General features: G+C 34.3%; 1 long non-coding RNA gene across 2 annotated transcripts; it reads right to left on the minus strand.

Annotated features, from left to right (window-relative positions):
• Window positions 1-2393: 2393 nt before the first annotated feature.
• Window positions 2394-8025, minus strand: LOC111087705. 2 transcript variants are annotated; one of them, XR_002612368.1, is made up of 4 exons: window positions 7870-8025; window positions 7367-7518; window positions 3969-4156; window positions 2394-2477 (listed from the first exon to the last, which is right to left on the minus strand). It is a non-coding gene; the product is annotated as an uncharacterized LOC111087705 (long non-coding RNA). The 2 variants fall into 2 exon arrangements; XR_002612367.1 differs by lacking the exon at window positions 2394-2477 and having other exon boundaries at window positions 3796-4156.
• Between the last annotated feature and the right edge of the window lie 677 nt (window positions 8026-8702).

Genomic DNA, 8702 nt, shown 5'->3' on the forward strand with positions numbered 1-8702 from the left:
TTTGGGGAGTAAAACGAAGAATGCAAAGTCCATCTAATAATATTTCCCTACAGCAGAATCAATATCACTTACTAAACGACCCAATAATCCATAATAATCCACTCTAGCTTAACTCGCGTTCGATACTGCCAAACTGTTTTCTAAACTTTATAGAATATCCTGGTAATTAAGCCAGAACTAAGCTGCTACGTCAAACCACCTACTTGCCAAACAACAATATAAACGTCTAAATGTAAAACATATATATATTGTCTACATCACTGTCCATTCCTGTATTGGGAAGCTCTTTATTCGAAACAATGGTATGTTAAACTTACGCAATCAGTTATAAAATAACTCTTTACAATCAACAGCATAACGTCCCCCGTGACACAGCGGTATGTCTGCGGACTTACAACGCTAGAAACCGGGTTTCGATTCCCATTGTGTAGCTTTGTGCTTAATTATAAACAAACAAGCAGCATAACATTTATGAATATAAACGTTACAATAATTAAACTATTAATTAAAGGTATGAAACAAACTACTATCAGAATTTTGGTTAATAAAACAAAATATTCTTCCTTCGCCCACTTATGCAAATATTGCAGTCATCAAAAAATATTTTGGATGATTTTATTTTTCGTGGCTTCTGGTATGAAGATGATATGGCCAACTTGATCTTTATTACTACTAGCTGTTTTGTCACTGGGGACTTCTCTTCAGGTAGAAGATCGAGGAAATCCACTGATGACACCATCCTTGGTGATACTCTGAAAGTGATCTCGTCAGGAACCTCGGGGTTCTCAACAGCTTGACTTACCTCTGGAGATATCTTCTGTAAAAGTAACCAGGTGGCTATTCTCGTGCTGACATACATCCACAGATTATTATGGTGATACTCTGAAAGTGATCTAGACAGGAACCTCGGGGTCCTCAACAGATTGACTTACCTCTGGAGATATCTTCTGTAAAAGTAACCAGGTGGCTATTCTCGTGCTGACATACATCCACAAATGATTATGGTGATACTCTGAAAGTGATCTAGACAGGAACCTCGGGGTCCTCAACAGATTGACTTACCTCTGGAGATATCTTCTGTAAAAGTAACCAGGTGGCTATTCTCGTGCTGACATACATCCACAGATTATTATGGTGAATTACTTTTGGTTTGTGTCACCCACCTTCTCCTCTGTTGTCCTTTATGTACATTGTGTACATTATCTTGTACATCTACCTTTGTTGTCACTGCAAGCTTAGCTTCTGGTGTGTAATTGTTGAGTAAAGCACACGGATTGTTTAGTCAAATAGTCTGAAACTACTTGAAGTGTGTCGAACCTCCTATCTTGATTTCCACACGAAGACAGTTTCTATTTGTTCACAATATTTGTTCTACTATGAGCATATCAACTGTTATTATTTTATATTTTGGTTTCTTGTTTACTATTATAATTTTATCATAAAGCTTGATTTGCGTTGTTAGCTTAATATATGTATTTAGGACTAAACTAAACTTCTTTAGCTGGCCAAACCTTGTGAAATCTTATTGAGATTATGGCCGAAAATATCGTTAACAGCGAGAGTACCCAGCGGATTAAAAATGCATTCTAATCTTCCTCAGTAAGAAGGTAAGAAACGTATTATAAACTATCCAGAGTACCCGTCTCCTGGGCTGAAGTTATGTGACTTCATGATTAATTAAAGGTTATCTTAGGAGATGAAAAGTTGCTTCCTTTATATATAATTGTAAAAAACGCCCATAAAAACTGCAAAACACAAAATGTGAAACCGCAAATTTATATGTATCTCCCCATTAACTAAACAAACCTTCATGCCAAATTTGGTTAAGATCCGTCAACGAGTGGCGAAGTAGTAGTAGAAAACGACCATAAAAACCGCAAAACTAAAAATTTGTATGTATTTCCCCATAGACCTAATGAATATCCGCACTAATTTTGATGAAGATCCATCCATACCCTGCGAAATAGTCACATAGACATACAACAGACAACAAACAGTACTATTAAATTTATATAGATTAGCTATACCGATTGCCAGGCTGATGTTTAGTTTCGCTCTAAGTAAATAGCTTGCTTTAATCGGAAGTTAATAGTGCATAAAAGATTTTCACCATAAGAGGAGTGACTTCCAACTTTCCACTTGCTGGAAGTTTATGACTACTTACTATTTGCATCAAACCAACTCCTTGCTTTATCTGTGAAGACAAAGTCCCAAATTCCATTGCTACATCAAGCTCACCAACGATAAGTGTAGAGCCAGTGTTGATCAACATGTTGCAAAGCTTCCCATCAACGAACCTGCTGAATCATGAATTGATTCCTATAAATAATACACTCCTTATCCCAGTTGGAGCATATGGAGTACTCTCATCATCAGGATATCTTCTCCTTGATTTATTATCAATGATTGATTCAACACAGCCTCAGATGTAATGTCCATGTTTTCCACACTTATAACAGCTTCCTTTTCGTTCCATTCTATAGGAGCAGTTTGTATTTTGTAAAGGATGTTGTCTACATTTCATAGTAAGATTCCTTTATATGTTGCAATTGAAACACATTTTATTTGGGGGTTTCTTCTTTCATTTTGAGAAAGCATTTATCTAATTAATCCTTTTAAATTATTCCAGACCTCCATCAGAGAGAGTTAATGTTTTTACACTATTTGATCTTATAATATCATAATCCTGGATGGTGTATTTAGTTGTTTAATTAAGAATTTAATTGATTGGAGTTACATTACAAACTGACCAGATTCTCTTGAATATGATTATCTACTTAGCTTTAGTCTAATAGGAATGAATAGTGAAAGATGAAGTTGATGTAGGTGGTGGAAAAGTTCCAGAAATACCTATAACAAGGACATTATTAGAAGTAGGTAGATATGCTCAATGTTTACAAACAAAGAATTAAATATGATTTAATTTAATTTAGATGACATAGGCACAGTCAAAGACCATCTGAAGTAGCCAAAAAGAAAATGAATGAAATGAAACATCAAACAAAGAAAGATTAGGAAGGAATGAGCTAATCTTGATGCTAAGAATAGAAAAATAGTTAACCTTTCAAAGAGTCTTAAGAAAATACAGTCTGGGTCATTACTTTATTCAAAACCAGGAACTTTGATCATACATTTTAATGTATTATTTTTGTAAAAAGAGATGAGATTCGATTCCCTTGCTATGGCTTCTCCAATAATATGATTAAATCGAGTTTTGTTTGTAATTCTTCTCTAAATATTATGTATCTTTCTTGTTATTCCTATGTTAAATTCCCGTTTGTTTCTGACTGATATTTTTTCCAATGTTTTACCATTTCAATAAAAAAATCAGTCTTTATTTGAGCACATTTCATGATTTTGAGGTTGAGCCTTGCTTTTTTTTTACCAAAATAATCACACCCTTGACACCAGTGTTGTGGCGGTTTATATTGTTTGGTGGATTATTTTGAATTATTCAGTAAACAAAAAAAAAGTAGTTACTGATCGATTCAATAATAAATAATAAACTACTCTGTCCTAACTCGTGTTTTATGCTGTTCTAATCGTTTCCTAAACTTTCAAAAAGGATCTAGTCAACAAGACACGCTTATCACATTACGCCAAACTTCCTACTTACCAAACAGTAATACAAATCTCTAAATTAAAAAAAAAGAGCTTATAACAATAAATATACCAAGCAAATGATATTTACTCGAATCATGTGAATTACTTTATGTGACTAATAGATCTCTACTTTTTAATGTTTTTTCACTAGTTCCTATTTTATATGTATTGTGATTTTAACCAATAGATCTGTTTTCAAACGTCTAAATAAAAATTTTATCAACTGGAATGTTATAAATTGATACAATATTCAAATCATTGAGATAGATTGTTTGCTTTTAATAAGAATAATAAAGTATTATGGGAAACATCTAAGTGGTCTAAACACTGGCTGTCATTTGATAGCTATAGACATAACTAACTACCTATGGTTTAGTGGTTAAATGATTATGTTTTGGATTTGATATGTAGGGACAATAACACTTGTGACCTTCATTCAAGGATGCCTCTCTGATTTCAAGCGTGCTCTCAACTGGTGCGGCTTCCTTTGTTATACATTCCTCCAGGGTCAGCATGACCTGTTAGTGTCTGTAGCCCAACGGTCTGGCGCCATCTGGTGGGAAGCAGAAGAACTTTTGTAACTATGTCGGATATTAACGTAGTCGAGTGCCTAGACCTTTAAACAGTAATCCTCGTTGTCCTGCTAAAAACGACGGACTTACGGACACATTTTCGTATTTTTTGAGAGCCGAATATGATCAACGCTGCGTGACAGAGGTGTGCGCTCTACTGAGTGTCCATCTAGTTTCCGAATTTCGTGCAAGACTACGCAAGAACTATCTGCGCATAGCCTCCCCTAATTTTGAACTGAAAGACTAGAGTACTCACCGCCGACTCTTGTCTGACCGTCACTCTTATAGCTACAGCCCCAAGTACGGAGCGCGTTTTTGCAGCAACAGTTCTTGAACTTGTTGTCGGATGTACAATCAACGCCTATAAGATTAAGCTGTCATGCATTTGAACCATAAAAATAACTGATTTGTATCAAGCATAAAAAAATAGAAACGTTATCGTTTCTTCAGAGAGCGTTTCGTTTTCAATTCTTCTTACTCGTTGAAACTCAAAGGAAAAAAAGACGTTTCTTATTCTTTTCTAAAAACGAATGTCGAACAAAGAGTGATTTAGAAACGTTGGGAATTTTTCAATACAGTGACTGCTGCTTTATTCGTTTATAGGCTGTTTTAAGATAATAAAATGTTGTAACTTTACACATTTATAACCCAATTAATAGCTATAGTTCTCTGACATTCCGTTTTTATTAAATAATCACCTTGTGCTTTCAAATATTAAATTAAGTTTTTATTCTACATATGTACACCAAGCTTTGCCAAAATCCCATCATTTTTGACTGAGTTATAGAGCAAAAATAGTGTGAAAAATCGGTCCCCGTGTTAACAGACAGGGATATTTTGGATTTTCGTGACGTTGATCCTCCAGAAATAATCATTTCTAAGTTTGATCATAATATAAACGTAAACGTACTTTCGTCCAAATCCATTCAACCGTTTTCGAGAAATCTTGCTGAGAAACACACAGAGGTGAAAACATAACCTCCGTAAATTTACGTGATATTTACGACTTCAATAATGCTCGGCGTGATTAAGGATAATAGATGAATCTCAGCTGTATAAACATTCTTAGTGAATCAAGTTATCACAACTGTTACGTTTGTGAAGCCATTCCTATTCGGAGTAAACGGGCGCTAACTATAATACAGAATCTCTCATCTTACACGACCTATACTACTCAAACCTAGATTTTTGTTTCAGAAAATCAGGCTCTTTCTACGTTTACCTTTACTCGTTAACTAATTTGGGTTAAAATTAATATCACCCAGTCGAACTATACGTTTTTATTCAAATTCCCAACATTAAATTTAAACCATGTTATTCATAAACACGGCAATGGTTGAAATGAGTCACCCGTAAACTTGCGCCCGAATAACTGCTCTGTAAAAAAAGTCGTCATGATTTCTACCCAAGATTCACTAATCAAAAAAAAAGAAGTAGAATTAAAATGTAAGATATTTCGCTAAAGAACAAAAATAGTTTTTTTAAGTAATAGAATGTGATAATGAGCTGTCGGTGGACAACTCACAAACATAGTAGTTGCTCTTCTCAGCAGATCACGTGACTCAAATGAAATATTGAACACTAAGCAAATATACCAATGCTCTTTCCCAAAGAAGATTTCACGGCCTTTTTTTTTCTTCTTTACTAAGAGAAGATATCTTTTACTTCTTGTTATGAAAAGATATCACGAACATCTTTACTAAGTGAAGTTATCTTTTACTTCTTGTTATGAAAAGATATCACGAACTTCTTTACTAAGTGAAGATATCTTTTACTTCTTGGTATGAAAAGATATCGCGAGCTTCTTTGCTAAGTGAAGATATATTTTACTTCTTGTTATGAAAAGATATCACGAACATCTTTACTAAGTAAAGATATATTTTACTTGTTATGAAAGATATCACGAACTCCTTTACTAAGTGAAGATATCCTTTACTTCTTGTTATAAAAAGATATCGCGAACTTCTTTATTAAATGAAGATATTCATTGCTCCTCCCTAGGAGACATGCTCAATAGTTTCTTTACTAAGTAAAACTGTCGCTTACTCTTTCTAAATTGAAGAGGTCGAAGTTTAAATATAGAAATCACTTGGTGCTTTCTAGGCGAAGAATTAACGAACTTTTTAATAGGCTGTTTTTAGTATAAGTAGAGGTGTTAATTGTCGTGGTATATGTATGATATTTCGATAATATCTATCTAATTTCTTTCAGTACTTATGGCCCGGTACTTACTTGCATTTATATAGGTGTGTTAACTTCTTATTAACATATAATCAATTTCCACGTTATAGATAACTATTAAATTTATAAGGTACAATTTCCTCTGTTATGAATTGTTACTATTTTCCTTAATATGCGCAGAAATGCTAATATTGCATAGATATATATCTGTCTGTCTGTGATTTCTATTTGTGAGAAAAGGAACCACTTCTTTTCTATGTGGTTTTTCGCTAGCTTGCCTCATTAAAAAGTTGCGCACGCACGTGGATAAGTTAATTAATAATACCTGGGTGCACACCCTCAGGGTCGACTTAGTACGGGTGCAAAATTTCAGATTTCTAATTTCTTTCCTCTTGGAGCTATGGCGGCCACACACAGACCAACTCCCCCCCCCCTCTTTATTATTATAGATATATATTAAAGTATAATATTCTAACCCTACGTTTGTTGTCTAAGTCCAGTCGAAGAGTGGTTGGCCTGAATACCTCGTAGTCACAGTTTTTGCTTTTTTTTTAGGAAAATTTCATAACTGTGGTTGGGCCGAGCGTGGCCCAATGGATAGCATGTCGGAGTGTGAATCCGAAGTTCCATAGTTTGTGTCCTGTTGTATTATAAGAATGACAATCAAATCCCATTATTTGATTAGAAAAGTCCGAAAGTTGGCGGTTTGTACTGTTGACTAACTGTCTTCTGTCTGTCTATCAATTCAAAATTAGGAGCTGCTATCGTAGATAAATCTTGTGCAGTTTTGCGCGAAACAAAACCAAACTAAAATAATATTGTTTTGGTAACACGATACCTCATTTCCATATACACACAGCGATAAACGAGCTAAAAATTGGTTTCATTTTTATAGGTGTTTAAAAACAGTTATTTTCTCAAGTTCAAGTAAGTTTGAACAAATGGTTGTTTGAAAATAATAAAGCATGCAACTACCAAGACTTTAATTTCATAATAAGTTTTATACATACAAGAATATCTTTCCTGGTTTCGTCACCATAGTTTCAGACAAACATGTTTCTGTACATATTTGCGGTTTGGCACTAACTTTTCAGTCTTCCCACGCACGGATAACTAACACCAGACGTCATCAACGGTTATTACTGGTCCCACTTATGAGAATCTGGGGATACATGCACTAGTGTCAACTTTTATAACAAGGCCTTTCATTGTACGACACTGATGCAAAAAAATAAAACAAAATAACTATTGCTTGAGTATACGTCCAGCTTTAAAATATCTTGAAGGTAGTTCAAAATATGTAATGTTTCAAAAGACATTTACACATAAATACATACAACCTCTAGGACGTGTGATATCTCTAGAACAGGCAAGTAACATTACATCATTAAAAATGTAATCATTGAAATCCACGTTAATGTTGGTAGGTGTGGAATGCCAGCTCTCCGTTACTTATGGTACTCAGTAATTTGTTAAGACTCTTCTAGGCCTAAAGAAGCATGAAAACACTTACCGTCCATCACAGTTTTGATCGTGGGTGGCTGGAGCATTACAAACAAGTACTTATTTTTAATCTGCCGAAGAGAAGTCTCCACAAAAACCTCGTCGCAACAGGATATTATTATATAGATGACATATCAATTTCAGCAACCTAAGGCAAAGTCCACTGGAAGATACAATGTTATTTACTTTATTATACAAAGAGAAGAAAAAGTTTAGGACATTTCATGTACATTTATAAGGGCATGCAAAGCGGTTATGTTTAAAAGACACACACACACAATAAAGTAATAATAACGTAGTTAATGGCAAGTTTCGTGAGGTGGAGAAGAAATATAGACTATGGTAAAAAGCAAAATAAAGGTTTTAATTAAAGGGATCATCAACCGCCTAGTCTAACATTATTGATATATTCAATAAAAGCATTACACAACGAGTTTTCTACAATTTTTAAACTGGATTTCATCGTCTGTATGCATTAGATACGTATAGTTTACGGAGTACCTATAAAAATGAACAGTTCTCTATTACCTAACAACATCTTTTAATAGCTTGCACTGTAAACGTTAAAACAAAACCTGAACATACGAATAATAGACTATTATATATAATATATATATAGGACGCCATTTATTTTGTTTGTTTTTCTCGTGGTTTGGTCAGTTTTGGTTTTGTTTTTTTCATTATTTACTTCTGATAAACCTCACGTTTCCGTTTTAGATCATTCTTATAAAGCTGGGTTGTTCATCTACCGGCCTGCCAACCAATAGGAAAATAAATAACCACGACACACCTTTTTCTCCGATAATTAGAGTACGGTCCCTGGAACGGCACTCGACTATATAA

This window comes from Limulus polyphemus, unplaced genomic scaffold (genome assembly GCF_000517525.1).
Source record: "Limulus polyphemus unplaced genomic scaffold, Limulus_polyphemus-2.1.2 Scaffold2507, whole genome shotgun sequence".
NCBI classification, from domain to species: Eukaryota; Metazoa; Arthropoda; class Merostomata; order Xiphosura; family Limulidae; genus Limulus; species Limulus polyphemus.